This window comes from Pan troglodytes, chromosome 2, assembly GCF_028858775.2.
Source record: "Pan troglodytes isolate AG18354 chromosome 2, NHGRI_mPanTro3-v2.0_pri, whole genome shotgun sequence".
Lineage (NCBI taxonomy): Eukaryota > Metazoa > Chordata > Mammalia > Primates > Hominidae > Pan > Pan troglodytes.
In genome coordinates this window covers 110,933,521-110,948,905 of record NC_086015.1, presented here as the reverse complement: position 1 = coordinate 110,948,905, position 15,385 = coordinate 110,933,521, and the positions used below count along the sequence as shown (strand labels likewise).

At 38.0% G+C, this 15,385-nt stretch overlaps 1 protein-coding gene across 13 annotated transcripts in view; it reads right to left on the bottom strand.

The window, feature by feature from the left end:
* Positions 1-15,385, bottom strand: part of BBX (BBX high mobility group box domain containing) — a 286,521-nt gene that overhangs the window by 205,729 nt on the left and 65,407 nt on the right. Inside the window, exon 1 of one of the 13 annotated variants that reach the window (XM_054680300.2) lies at positions 3,997-4,093. The gene's annotated coding sequence lies outside the window, so the exon portion shown is untranslated. 13 annotated transcript variants of the gene reach the window in all.

Here is a 15,385-nt window from a genome sequence, read left to right as displayed (position 1 = left end):
TGGTGAAACCCCCATCTCTACTAAAAATACAAAAACTAGCCAGGCATGGTGGCATGCACCTGTAATCCCAGCTACTCAGGAGGCTGAGGCAGGAGAATCACTTGAACCTGGGATGCGGAGGTTGCAGTGAGCTGAGATCCCACCACTGCACTCCAGCCTGGGCGACAGAGCGAGACTCCGTCTCAAAAAAATAAATAAATAAAAAATAAGATGACAAGAAAGTTTAATGCATTGACTCTTCCTTTCACAAAAGATGGATCTGTACCAGGAGATGTGGTTTGATAGCATTTTACACACTTTTTTCAAAACTGGAATCGGGCTGGGCACAGTGGCTCACGCCTGTAATCCCAGCACTTTGGGAGGCCGAGGCGGGTAGATCACAATGTCAAGAGATCGAGACCATCCTGGCCAACAGGGTGAAACCCCGTCTCTACTAAAAACAAAAAAAAATTAGCCAGGCATGGTGGCGGGCGCCTATAGTCCCAGCTACTTGGGAGGCTGAGGCAGGAGAATGGCGTGAACCCGGGAGGCGGAGCTTGCAGTGAGCTGAGATTGTGCCACTGCACTCCAGCCTGAATGACAGAGCGAGACTCCGTCTCGAAACAAAACAAAACAAAACAAAACAAATAAACACTGGAATCAATCCTCTTAAACCCCACCACTGCTTTATCAACTAAGTTTATATAATGGTCTAAATCTTTTGTTGTCATTTCAACAATGTTCACAGCATCTTTATTAGAAGTAGATTCCATTTGAAAAACCAGTTTCTTTGCTCATCCACAAGAAGCAACTCCTCCTCATCTGTTTAAGTATCCATTTTAAGACTACAGCAATTCAGTCATATCTTCAGTCTCCACTTCTAATTTCAGTTTTCCTGCTATTTCTACCACTTCTACAGTTATCCTTTCCACTGATGGCTTGAATCCCTCAATGTCATCCATGAGGGGTAGAAGCAACTTCTTCCAAACTCCTGTTAATGGTGATATTTTCACCTCCTCCCAATGAATCACCAATATATATTTTTTGAGACAAGGTCTCACTATGTTGCCCAGGCTGATGATCTCAAACTCCTGGGCTCAAGTGATCCTCCTGCCTTGGCCTCCCAAGTGCTGAGATTATAGGTGTGAGCCACCATGTCTGGCCAAATCACCAATATTCTTAATGGTATCTAGAATGGTGAATCTTTCCAGAAGGTTTTCAATGACTATGCCCAGATCCATCAGAGCAATCACTGTAATCACTATTTATAGCAGCTGTAGCCTTAGGAAATGTATTTCTTAAATAATAAGACTTTGAAGTCAAAATTACTCCAGATCCATGGGCCACAGAATGAATGCTGTGTTAGCAGCATGAAAACAACATTAATCTCCTTGTACACCTCCATCAGAGCTCTTGTGTGACTAGGTACATAGTCAATGAGCAGAAACATTTTGAAAGGAAACATTTTTTCCGAGCAGCAGGTCTCAACAGTGGGCTTGAAATATTCAATAAACCCTGCTGTAAACAAATGTACTGTCATCCATGCTTGGTTGTTGCATTGATAGAGCACAGTCAGAACAGATTTAGCAGAATCCTTAAGGGTCCTGGTATTTTTGGAATGGTAAATGAGCAATGGCTTTATCTTATAAAATCACCAGCTGCATTAGCACCTAAAGAGAGTCAGCCTGTCCTCTGAAGCTCTTTGAAGCTAGGCATTGACTTCTCTCTAGCTGTGAAAATCCTAGATAGCATCTTCCTCCAACTGAAGGCTATTTTGTCCACATTGAAAATATGTTGTTTAGTGTAGCTGCCTTCATCAATAGTCTTATCTAGATCTTCTGGATAACTTGCTGTAGCTTCTCCATCAGCACTTGCTGCTTCCTCTTGCACTTTTATGTTATAGAGACAGCTTCTTTCCTTAAACCTCATGAACCAACCTCTGTTAGCTTCAAACTTTTCTTCTGCAGCTTTTTCATCTCTCTCAGCCTTCAGAGGATTGAAGAGAGTTAGGGCCTTGCTCTGGATTAGTCTTTGGCTTAAGGGAGTGTTGTGGCTGGTTTGATCTATCCAGACCAAACTTTCTCCGTATCAACAACAAAGTTGTTTTGCTTTCTTATCATTGTGTGTTCACTGGAGTAGTACTTTTAATTTTCTTCAAGAACTTTTCCTTTGCATTCACAACTTGGTTAGCTGCTAGTGTAAGAGGCCTACCATTTCACCTCTCTCACCTTTTGACATGCCTTCCTCAATAAGCTTAATCATTTCTAGCTTTTCATTTAAAGTGGGAAACATGAGACCCTTTCACTTCAACACTTAAAAGCCACTACAGGGTAATTAATTGGCCTAATTTCAATATTGTTGTGTTGGAGACAATCGGGAGGCCTGAGGGAGAAAGATGGGAACGGCCAGTGGGTGGAGCAATCAGAACACACAACTTTTACCAATTAAGTTTGCAGTTGTGTATGGGTGCAGTTCGTGGTGCCCCAAAACAATTACAATAGTAACAACAAAGAGCACTCCTCACAGATCACCATAGCAGATATGATAATAATGAAAATATTTGAAATGTTACAAGAATGACCAAATTGTAACACAGAAACAGGAAGTGAGGGCATACTGCTGGCAAAGTGGTGCTGATAGACTTGCTTGAGGCAGAGTTGCCACAGATCTTCAATTTGTAAAAAATACAGTATTTGTGATGTGCAATAAAGTGAAGCACAGTAAAGCAAGGTACACATGGACAGTCAGGATGGCCACCTGTCTCTCTGTGGTGTAGAGGTGAGTCCTCCTCAGAGGCCTGTATTAGGTTTACTTCCCAGATTCCATCTTCTCTAGAACTTTTAATATTTTTAACTTGTTAGGCCCAACATTATCCTCTATGATCATGAAGATTAACTCCTGTTTACAAATATTTGAGAAGAAATGAAATTTAAATGGTGCACTCTCAAGAATTTGTAATAGCTTGGGTTATAACAGCCAGTGTATTCTATTCATGAATAAAAGGTTTCAAAGATTTAAGCACTACTGTCTTTGTGGAAAAGAACAGTGCCAGCACCTTTGTATGTAAATTAACTTAAACAATTTAATTTCCCAAGTTTTGTAAAATAAATTTAAAACATATTAACATTCAAATGTTCTCCAGTATCTTCCATGATAAAATAATTCAAATCAAGCAGAAACTACTTTGTAGTTTGAATGGTCTCTACCACTAGTAGCTCATCTAACGCACATGATAAAATGTTATATATTTTCCTACTTCAAACATTTCTAAAACTTTCTATAACAGAACAATGTGGCTTCTTAGTAACCAATATACAGTTCTCCATGCTTCCTTAGGTATTGGTTATAGTCTTGTTCTTAATACTTTTCTCTGACTACTGAATAAAAACATTTATAAAGATTTCTTAATTTCCTTTGAAAATATACATGCATGTGTGTTCAAAAGGCTTCTGGCCTTAATATAGGTCAGGCATCAATGGTTGTAGGCTATGCTTCTAAATTTTAGTGGCTCCTCCAGATTTTTCCACTTAAATGTAACACACCCTCTAAAAACTTTAAAACTTTCACTTTAGTTTACAATAAATCATCACCCATTTCCTTTTACTTTTGCCATCTGTCAGTGCAAAAAGCTCCTCATGAATCTGAAGCTTCTTCTAGGCTACTTGGAGTCTCTCTCATTAATCTTTGTCATGTGGTTCATAAATAATGAGAGACGTATTAAAAATCATCATCTTGTTTACAGACAACCGCCACCAAAAGAGCCTGGAATAACACCGTGGATTTGACTAGACGTTTTCAGCCTGAACCAGCATTTCAGGAGTCCTGATGTGGGGACGAAGCACATATTTAACCTTTTTTACCATTAAGCTGGTTAACTGTACTACGTTTCAAGTAAGGATTACCCTTTCCATATCAAAACACTAGATAGAATTACGACCTTACAGCCATCTAAGCAGCTGCTGGACGGGCAGTTTGTTCCACAGCCAACAGTCACCTTTCCATTTTTCAAGCACATACCTCTCACAGAAATGTTTTCAGTGCGGCAGTCTACAGAGCTGGTTATAACACCGGCACGATGTGACAACAAAATTCAAGATGATTTTGCTCTTTCAGCCTGCCCCCCCTTTTTTAAAAAAAAAAATTGTTTCCTCCTCCTTCATCCCCCAAAGGAAACCAAACCAACAATACTTCCACAAAACCAGCCTCAGACTTATGAATATAATTCTTTCAGTGAAAGCAGACCAGCTTTATAGGGGAACAGCTTTCATGAGAAGCAGGAAGCTGATCTGAGCAGCAGAGAGCAGGGATGGGGCGGAGCAGAAAGGAACTCAGCTGGGGGAGAGAGCGAAGCACAGACAGTCCTGGCTGCTTCTAGTTACTTATTGACAGTTTCATCTAATAGCAAGGATTTATAAACAGGGTGAGCATCCATCCTGCCATACCTTTCCTTCCTTTTATGAATCTCTGTCAATCTGGTAAACTATTACACAGGGGAAAGTAAGGCCTTACAGCCCCGCCAGAGCCCAGTTGCAGGGAAATGATGTAAGCTTCCCACCTCCCACCAGCCCCCGCTCTGCCAATCCACCTCTACTCTGTCCTGTTAATATCCCCTTCCTCCCCCAGGGTCACTGCCTGGGGCCAGAGGGCCCCAGGCTTGCCTAGCTGGGTCCTATTGTGGGGCAGAAAGTGTCTGCCGGGGGGTAAGAAGCATTTTTGTTTTGAGAAAGTCTTCAATGAGACAGTAAATGCCTTTCCATTTAAAAAATAATGCTGCATCACTAAAAGCTAATCAGTCCTCAAGAGAAATAGTATTAAATAGGATTGAGGTGAGGAATGCAATCTGCCAAAAGGCAGCAGAAGGTGTGATGTAGCAAAGGTTATAATACTGGGAGTTAAGGGACATAGGTTCTACGTTTTTCCTACCACCTATGTGACTTCAGGCAATCGGCATAACCTCTCTAGTTTCATTTTCTGTAAAACTAAAGAATTAATATAAATTATATCTGCAGTCTTTTGTACTATTGTAATTTTATAAACTGACACCCAAAATAAATAAGCCGGGAAGCAGAAAGTAATCTTACTGTGGCCAATTGTTTGTTGTTTACTCAAAATTGCAAGTAGTTCCCTATATTAAGCTATTTTAGATCTGCTTTGCCAAAGTACTAGTCAATGTGAGTAAGACTAGCACAAGATATAAAGGGGGATAAGCTACAGGTAGTTCAAGTGTTACTCCTGATCTGGAAAACTCACAGAGAATTAGGATTGCGAAGACTCATGCGCAGGAAAAGACAATTTATAAACAGATGCATAGATGCAATCAAGACCAAAGACCTAAGACATTACCCTAGACAGCATAAACAATTTACCTTGGTCAGCAGTGTTCTAAGTTTAAGGGACACATACACACACACCCCCTAGAAATTCTTATTAAAAAATTAAGATGCCAAAATACGCCAATGACTATCACAATAGTCTTCAAACTGGGATAAGCAAACTTCTGGAAGCACATGGTTTTCCAAAGGATATGCAGGCACACAGGTAGTAAATCAATTTCCATGTCAACTTTTCCAAGTACCCTCTCCTAAAACTGACCTGTCTGAGAGTGCTCCAGGGGAGTAGATTACCCTATCTTACCTTCCCTTTCCCAAACCCCTCATTCTCCCATTTTACAAAATCAGGCACACAGCTCACCCATCATCAGTTTCTCACTCTGGGGCATTGCTTGGGGTAGGGGACCAAAAACAAAACAAAACAAAACAAAACAAAACAAAACCTCTGGGCAGGACACAAGGGGACAATTAGAAATACTGTTGGTGAAAAAGTGAATGGCCCTAATCAATCACTCTTCTTTTGCCACTCAGGTGGCTTTGCCAATTCTTTGTTTAGAATAAAATTGGAGAAGGACCTAATTGAGTTGTCAGCTGATAAATCATTAAATCATCAAAAATAATTTTACATGATAAATCATTGAAAGAAATGAGCAACACTGCTATATAAGTACTCTCATTCTTTCAACTTATGTAAACAAAATTCCAGAGTGTATATATTTAAAAAGAATGAAAAATATGCTGAACTCTTTCCCCAATAATATTCATATACTAATTACGAATTAATTAGAAGAAAAACACCAATGACGCATAAAGAGATAAATTTCTAGTAAAACTGTATTTTTATCTCTAATATTTTTCAAAGATTTGCAATTTACATGTGTATTTTGACCTACTGTGTTCTAATCATCACTCTAATGATACTTTTTAAAAACAATCACTGGGAGCCGTATGGTCACAGAAAATTAACTTTTTTACCAGAAATATGATAGGGTAATCAATAGATTTTTAAACATAACAATATATAAAGATAAAGTGTGGAAAAAGTTTTAAGGAGGCAAATTAACACAAAAATTTCACACAAACAGTAGTTCATAAGTGGACAACATAAAGTATTATAAAGTTATAGGCTTTGCTTAAGACAAATATATTTAAGAATGTAACAATTTTACTAAGAAATGCCAAAATTTACAATAAAATGGCAATTACACCATTAGCAAATGATTTAGACTTACGATGAAAAATTTCAAATGTCAATAAAGTAATCCATAGTTTTCAAAACTCTTTTACAGGAGTAAAAAAGTTTAAAGGCCACTGTACTGGTTTACTCTTCGTCTATTCCACACACAAAACACCTTTCAAGTGCCATTACAGAGTGAAAAAACTAACAAACAAACCAAAGAAAACAGCAATTTAGACCCTCAGGAAATGAGCCACTTTGATCAACGAAGTGTTCCAGATATTTGTGGTTATATTCGTTGAGTACCAAACAGTTTTGTTTTCTAATTTTAAATTATTCTAGATGAAAATGTTGCCAAAATGGGGAACTCTTTCCCATCTTCTTAAATGGACCACATCAACATGATTTAACCTTTATTAGTGTTTCCCAGGCAATCACCAGTAACATTAATCCCACTGAGCACTCAAACATAATGCCCCCAAGATCCAGGAGGCTGCTCTGGTCTGCTTCTCTGCATCTCTGCCAGGAAATTGCAAGGTGTGGAATCTCATGAGCTGGGTTCAATTCCTAGCTTAGCCTATCTCACATAAGCTGCCAGCCCCTGAGAGAGGCACTGAAACTCTCTGGGTCCCAACTTTCTTACCCATAAAAAATTGTTAATACCATTACCTTCTTAAACTATCTCACAAAACTGACATGAGTGCACAGATGTGAATACACTTTTTATTTAAAGATGCCATATCAAGAAAACTTACTATGTTCTGGATTTTTCCCCTTTTTGGTCAGGCTCCTCCTATCACTTCTCAACACTGAATGACTGCATGAAGTCCCTACCCCCATTCCTGCCCCCAACCCCTGCATTCTAACTGCAGTAGGCATGGAAATCAGCCAAAAAATTAATTAGATGTATTTAATTATAATAAAAATAGGTTAAGTAAGAGATGAGTGTGCTGTCTATAAAATACAGTTGACCCTTAAACAATATAGGTTTAAACTATGTGATTCCACTTACGCACAGATTCTTTTCAAAAAAATATATTGGAAAACTATTTGGAGATTTGTGACAATTTGTGAAAACTCACAGATGAACTGCAAAGCCCAGAAATATCAAAAAAATTAAGACAAAATTAGGTATGTCATGAGTGCCTAAAATATATGTAGATACTAGTCTAATTATATGTTAACCAACTATTTATGTTGCTGGTAAGGCTTCCAGTCAATAGTACGCTATTTAAGTTTTGGCAGAGTCAAAAGTTACACACAGACTTTTAACTGTGCAGGGGTCAGCATGTTAAACCCCGTGTTGTTCAAGAGTAAGCTTTACATCAAGTTTGTGAAATTTATTTTTAGAGATCATATGCATTCTGGATCACTGATAGTGATTGCTGAGTAAGGTATAGAACAATTTAACTATACGTGTTCCATACAAAACTTCAGTCTGCTCTGACATAACAAGAGTCACAGAAAGGAGAGGCCTAATACAGTTTTAATCTCTGATCCTCATTCATTTCGGTGTCAAATCCATCTCCTTCCCAACCACTCACACAAGTCCGTATTATTATACTTTCATTAGTTATTTCCGCACTAAATGTTTTTGCTTATTAATGTGTTTGATAGTCCAAAGCTTCAGTTTCCAAGTTCTTGGTTCACCCTGTCTGAAACCTCAGATTCATTCCCAGAAGCATGAAATAAACCTTTCACTTTCAAGAAGTAGCAAATAAAACTCAAATAACATCAGAGGGGAGGTATTCTGTTTTTTAAAATGCACATATGGTAAGCTAGGCCCCTTATTCTCTTCCACAAACTATTATAAAGTTACTATTATTATATTCTCACTTGATCCTCTGTGCAACTCTGCTATTATTCCCAGGTTACTGATTTGAATCTGAACCTCGTATGTATTTAAGTGACTTGCTCAAGGTCACAAAGGCAGCAGATGAAAGCCAAAACTAGAACTCAAGCCTCCAGATGGATGGTCCAGCCTAGTTCCCTAGTAAACATGCTTGCCCCACTGAAACAGCTCTGTTAGGATAAACACAGACTCTGCCGCAAGGAATGGCAGCAGCATTCTTGCTCTGTTCTATGATTCCTGTGGGACATCGTGTTTTAAAGAGCAGACATTCTGGAGTCACAGATGTGAGTTTGAATCCAGACAACATAACTGTGAGCAAATTATTTAACTTTACTAAGCCTCAATTTCCTCATCTTTTAAAGGTAATAAGAGCATCTTTGAGGGATCAAAAAAGACAGTATCCTTAGCACATGCCAGTTATCAACTTGAGTTTATCAAATTTTTTTTTTCTTCAGGCAAGGGGCAGTGGCAAAAATTTAAAAATAAAAAAATAACGTTTTTTAAGCTATTATTATATGACATGTGTTAATTCATTTAAATCTCCTAACAATCCTATGATGTGGTAAATACTATTATTTTCATTCCTGTTTCATTGATGAGGAAAGACCTTGTCTAGGAGAGGTAAGGCAATTTGCCTGGGGTCACAGAAATAAGAAATGAAAGAGCTGGCATTGAAGCTAAGCAGCCTGACTCTAGGGCTCATAGTCAGAAATGCGACCTCTCTGGAAATGATATAATTATAGCACTGCATTTATTCCCACCACCAACACCATCATTGTCATCTCCGCTGCCGTCACCAACCTTGTCTACAGTTAGGCTAGAGGGGCGGCTAGGTCTATGAAGCACCCCAGTGGTGATGAGACAAAGGGACAAAAACTTGACTAAGTAAGACTGACAGGAATAAGGGCTTCAGGGAAGAAGTCATCAAGGAAGCTGGTCCCCGGAAGAGAATAATGTGCAGCGGAATGGATGAACTAAATGGAGGCCTGCAACTGTGAACATGAAAAAATATCAGCTACTAGAAAGGGGGAGGAAAGGGAAACAGCCCAAGAAAGACAAACTTACATATAAAAAAATTTATCAGATGCCTAAAAGAATACTAAAAAGAAAAATAGCAAATACCTGGTCTGTGATACAACTTGGAGTCTAATCCTTGTCTACTAAATAACTGCTATCTGACACTAAGAGAAAAATGTGATCATTTTAATCTCCCTTCATCGATGACCTGATACAAGCACAAAGAAAAGCATTTGCCTCTGAAAATATCAGAGCCCAGCAAAACCTCCCTCTCAACTACTGAACTGCAATTCTATTTCTTTGGCAAATCTTAAATCATATGTGCATGCAACGTTATTTCTGGGTTCCTTTGAATAACTGTGTTTTGGGCTTTTAATCCACATTATTTTCCTCTACAGCTTCTGTATAAAACTAAAGCCTGTTTGGTTTTTGGGGGGACTTTTTTTGTTTGTTTGTTTCGTTTTGTTTTGTTTTTCCACTTACAGGGACTGAGGGAAATCACAGTTTGCCCATTTCCCTTGGGCGGAATTAGGTTGCATCCTATGTACTCCCAAATACTCTGCATATGCCACTTAGAGAGCAGATGACTCCCATCTGTGACTATAGATCTGGTTTCCCCATTACCCTCTACGATCCCATAGAAGACCCATGTCTTGTTCATCTTTACAACCCCAGCACCTAGTATGCTGTGTTGCACTCAATAAATGTTGGAAGAAAAACTATTTGAAAGTTTTCAAGTCTGTTTTCTGAATCCTTGAAGGTTTCCATTGACACTGAACTTACTCTAGAAGCCTATCTCCTTAGGCAGTAATAATCTTAGATCACCAAAATTGATTAGGATTTAGTGGATTAGTGATTACTCTGGCATGGCACTTGGTTGGGAAAATAAAAAGGAAGCCTCCCTTGGGTTGATCTTTCAGTATCTATTTTGGTGAACAAACAGCCAGTGTTCAGTTTTCAAACAGAAGATACGCCTTAGGGTCATGATCACTTAAAATTTATTAACTAGCTCAAAGGGCTTTGTTTATCCCATAATATCTAACAAAGTGCCTAGCACAAGGTCAGTGTCAGATAAACACTTTTATATTGGTTGATTAATTGACTCCTGCTATTAGAACTGCCACAGGCCAAATGCAGACAATCCTTGAACTCCCAACGAGGGTGTTAACAGATCTAGCAGAACACCAGTAAGACTTTAAGATCAGATAATTAGCTTTTTAGAAGTGCAAAGTTAAAATTATATATACTTAGAGACAATTTTGAAAACCTTAAAAAATCATAATTCTTTATTTCTGTATAGAAAGATCAAGTAGATCTTTGAAAAACAAAGCGCTAAACGAGCATTTGACCTTGATCTTAAAAAAAACCACTCTTCCATAAGATAAGCTGTACAACTTAACAGAAATTGTTGGCCCTTAAGACATGTGTGAAGGTGGGAGGCTCAGGATCAAGGATCACCTATTATAATATTCCTGAAACTCCCCAAATTCAATTACTATTTGATGAATCTAAACATACTTATTTGAAAAATTTGAAAAAGTTACCTCGGCATTCCTAAAAATTGCACATGCCCCTTTTATCAATAAAACATGAGCTCATACATACTGGTAAACACAGCAATATCAATAAATAAATACATTTAAAATTTAAACTTTAGGTTCTATGCAAAGATCTATTTTTAAATGTTTCACATTTCCCTAAAATTTCCTTGTATTACTGGACTCCAATAGACGTTTAAGATTGAGCATTCTGTTCAATACTAAGGCTGCTATTATATTAAAAATCAGTTTTATAAGATTTTTTTAAAATCAGTAATCTCACAGAGAACATACAGTCATCTTAATACACCTTTTTTTTTTTTTTTTTTTTGAGACAGGGTCTCGCTCTATCACCTAGACTGGAGTGCACTGGTGCAATCTCGGCTCACTGCAACCTTCACACCCCAGGCTCAAGTGTCAATCCTCCCGCCTGAGTAGCTGGAACCACACGTGCGCACCACCAAACCGAGCTGTTTAATATACCATTTTTAACCCAAAACATCAAGAAAAATATAGGAACAGTAAGTAGATTACATTTTGTAAACAGACAAGCTTACAAGTTTTCTCAAATATGAAAGTCATACTAAACTGAGAGACTGTTAACTTCTTGATGGGGTTAATCTCTAATATGAAGCCACAGTCATAGCTAACTACAAATTACATATACAATGCCAAAAATATTCAAAAATAACATTTTTTGCACCTTAATGATTACAAATGCTAACCAGCATAAAGACACTGGAAAGTTTCAGAATCTCCTCACCACATACTTTCAAATATCTTCCCTTTACTTCCATGAAATTGTACTAAGAACATTTCAATCACCTATAATACTCTGCCTCAATAAAATATTTCAGTGTGGGGTTTGGACCTTTCTTTTAAAAGTGTTTAGTAGATGTAACATTTACTGGCCAGGCAGCTCATGTCCTGTAATACCAGCACTTGGGAGGCCAAGGTGGGAGGACTGCTTAAGCCCAGGAGTTCAAGACCCGCCTAGGCAACAAAGCAAGACTTCATCTGTACAAAAAATACAAAAATTAGCCAGGCGTACTGGCGCATGCCTGTGGTCCCAGCTACTCGGGAGGATGAGGCAGGAGGATCAGTTGAGCCAGGCAGGTTGAGGCTGCAGTGAGCCCTGATAGCGTTACCGCACTCCAGTGTGGGTCACAGAGTGAGAAGTGTCTCAAAAAAATAAAATAACACAACATAAAATATCTCCCCCTTTCCTTTCTAACCCCTTTTAGCAGTTTACTGACTGTTTATAGATCTTAAACCAAGTCTTTATAAGCTTCTTTTAATGGACTTACACTCCTCCCCTGAATTCTCCAACCATGCTTTTGACCCATTTTACTCTTAGGTAAGTTTTGTAACTTTCTTCACTGTCCTATGAAAAATGAAGAATGTTAAGGAGCTTATTGGAAAACTTATCTAAGTTTGCTTTTTTCTTCAGATGGGCATTACAGTTAAAAAAAAATCCTTAAAAAGGTCTTCTTTAGAACTGAAAGCACCAATAAGAGATATGAACCTTGAAAAGGAATGATGTGTTTCTCTGCTTAATCTATTATACTATACTTAAGACTGGGGGGAAAAAAATCTATCCAGAATGGCATTAACCTTTAGGAAATTGGCCAAATCACAAGGGTGGGTAATGCCTGGAAGCTGGAGGTATTTCAAGTTGTGTTAGGGAAGCAAGGTCATGAAAGGTCAGTAACTAAGTTTCCGGCAATACTGCAGCAGGCAAACTGACTTCCACTGGGACCACATGCAACTTGTGCTGCCACTGTTGAGTGGAACCCCAACTCCATACTCCAAAGCAGCTTAATTCCTACTATCTGTCCCCAACCCAAGTGCTGGGCACAGCCCACTGCTATAGCTGTTGAAAATGGAGTAAATATCAAGTAAATAAGCTCCAAGATGTAAGACAGAGGAACAAGCAGCCCAACTCACTGAAATAAAAGGGCCCCATCAATGTAGGTAGGAGGTGCTCTGATGGTACTCAAACTTTAAAGTAATTTAAAGAAATAAGAGAGGGATGGGTAAAATAAGAGAAGTGGAGACTCAGAAAACGAATGTAAGATAGATGTGTATAGTTCTCACTCATACATGGGAGCTGAACAAGGATCTTATGGAGGTAGAGAGTAGAACAGTAGATACCAGAGACTGAGAAGGATCGGCAGGTTGATTAACGGGTACAAAAATACATTTTAGAAGGAATAATTTCTAGGGTTCGAAAGCACAATAGGGTGACTATACTTATCAACAGTTTACTGTGTATTTCAAAATACATAGAAGATTTGCAATGTTCTTTACACACAAAAATGATACATGTTTGAGGTGATATCCCAACTACACTGATCTGATCATCACACACTGTATGGATGTATCAAAATATCACAAATATCCCATATATGTACAGTTACTACATATCAATAAAAAAGACGCCTATATACATAAATACATATAAATTTCTGCTTAACCATGTTAATAAATGCACACAGGTAATTATTTTATAAAATCTTTATACTAAAAGCTGGTACAACCCTACTGACAAAGGTCCCACAAAATGATTATTTATAAAAATATTTTCAGAGATGTTTATAAAAGTTCACTTTAAGGGAAATAGTTCATATTTGAAACTGTGTTACACATGTGATGCCACATATTCTTGGGGTAAAAAAAAATGAAAGACTTCAGACCTATAAAAAAAATGAAAGTACCATATTAGACCCCAAAATGATAGAAAGCAATAAAATAAAAGCATAAAGAACTAATCAGAATTCATAGAGCATGAAACCTCTAGCCAACTGTGAAAATCACACTTTAAAACAAATTTTGTTTTGCTAGATCTTGCTCTTTCTCTAAATACATCTGTGTGACTTTTCTGTGATTAAGAAGGCCAAAATACTCAAAACAGGCATGGAGAAATTCTGAGTTATTTCTGTGCTTCAGTAATAGTCAGGTTTAACTGCCCTCTTTGGTATCTTCCCAGAGACAATGAAGAGTCTGATTCCACTTCTGAAACTGAAAAAGAACTCTGTGGCACTGCTCAAAAACCAAGTCAAGACTTGGGCTTTCATGCTTCCTCTGGTGGAACTTCTTCAAACAGTGCCAACTACAATCATGTGATCACTTAAACCGGTGCTGCTAAGTTGAAAGCAGTGGTCATTTCTCTGCTGTATTTTTATTTTCAAGTAACCATCTGGAGGACCAAATAACTTGATCAATAGGGTAATCTGGAAGCAAGGGAAAGACTACTGGACTAGAAGGCAGAAAACAGAAAAAGAGTTCAGAATTAGGATTAAACTGCTTTGACTTTAACTGTCCACCAATCATTTCCTTCTACTAGCTTTGTTTTCTCAGTTCTTTTATAAACTTTTGGAGGTAAAGAACCAAATACACTTATTTATTGACCTTCCTAAGAACTCAAGATGATGGTCAAATAGTAGATGTTCAAAAGATACTTACTCACTAAGTGTAAAGAACAAGCTCAAGTAATACAATGAAATAGTTCCTTAATTTTTCCTCCACTAAAGTCAAGTTCATGTTAAAATATGGGAGAACAGCATAAAATGATACCCAAAGATTCTAATGTGGTGTGTAAAAAAGGTCAAATGGAAGGTTCATGGGGCAGGTTAAATGACAGAAATCTAAGTAGGTGTAACATATCCCCCTTAATTTTGACAACACAGATGGTCTTTGGAGACATCATTTATGGTATTTCTTACCTAACTTGGGAGATTTAATTTCTTATATTCATGGGTGTTCATTAGTAGACTAAATACGTAATTTTAAAATTAAAATAAATAAATATTGACTGTAATCACATCACTATTGATATTTTTTATTCCCAGTCTTTTTCCTTTATAACCCTGGCACATAAAGAGGCATACTGCCTTTAAAACATGTTATATGTTCAATTTTTACCCCATTCTTTTTTATTCATTTATTTCAGTTTTAGGAAAAATAGCATAAGCATTTCCCCATGTTACTAAAAACATCAATGAACAGAATCGTAATGGCCAAAGTATGTATTTTTAAACTGGAAATGGGAAATTCAGGCACACAGGAGTTAAGCAGCTTAAACAAAGTCACCCAGTTTATAGGTGGCAAACTGGGATCTGAATCTTAACATATGTGATTCCAGAACTCATGCTAGCAACCAAATTGCTTCTGTGAGTGCAATGTGTGCCACACCCCTCTCATCCTTCCACCTACATCTCATTCCAACACATTAGCTCCTGGCTTGTCTCCAGCATGAAATGGCTACTCAATCCAGGCTGGCTTCCTTACTGATCCTCCTACACACATCACTCCATTATTCCTCACCCCCTGCTCCAGGCCCCCCCTTACTTTGTGATCATGTTGTTCACACAGCCCTCAAAGTGTCTGTCAGTCACTTCTTCCTTTCTCTACCTCCTCGAGGCCTAACCATCATCTAAGACCTGGCTCATACACCTCCCCTCCATAAAGCCTTAGCTGACCAAGCAGAACC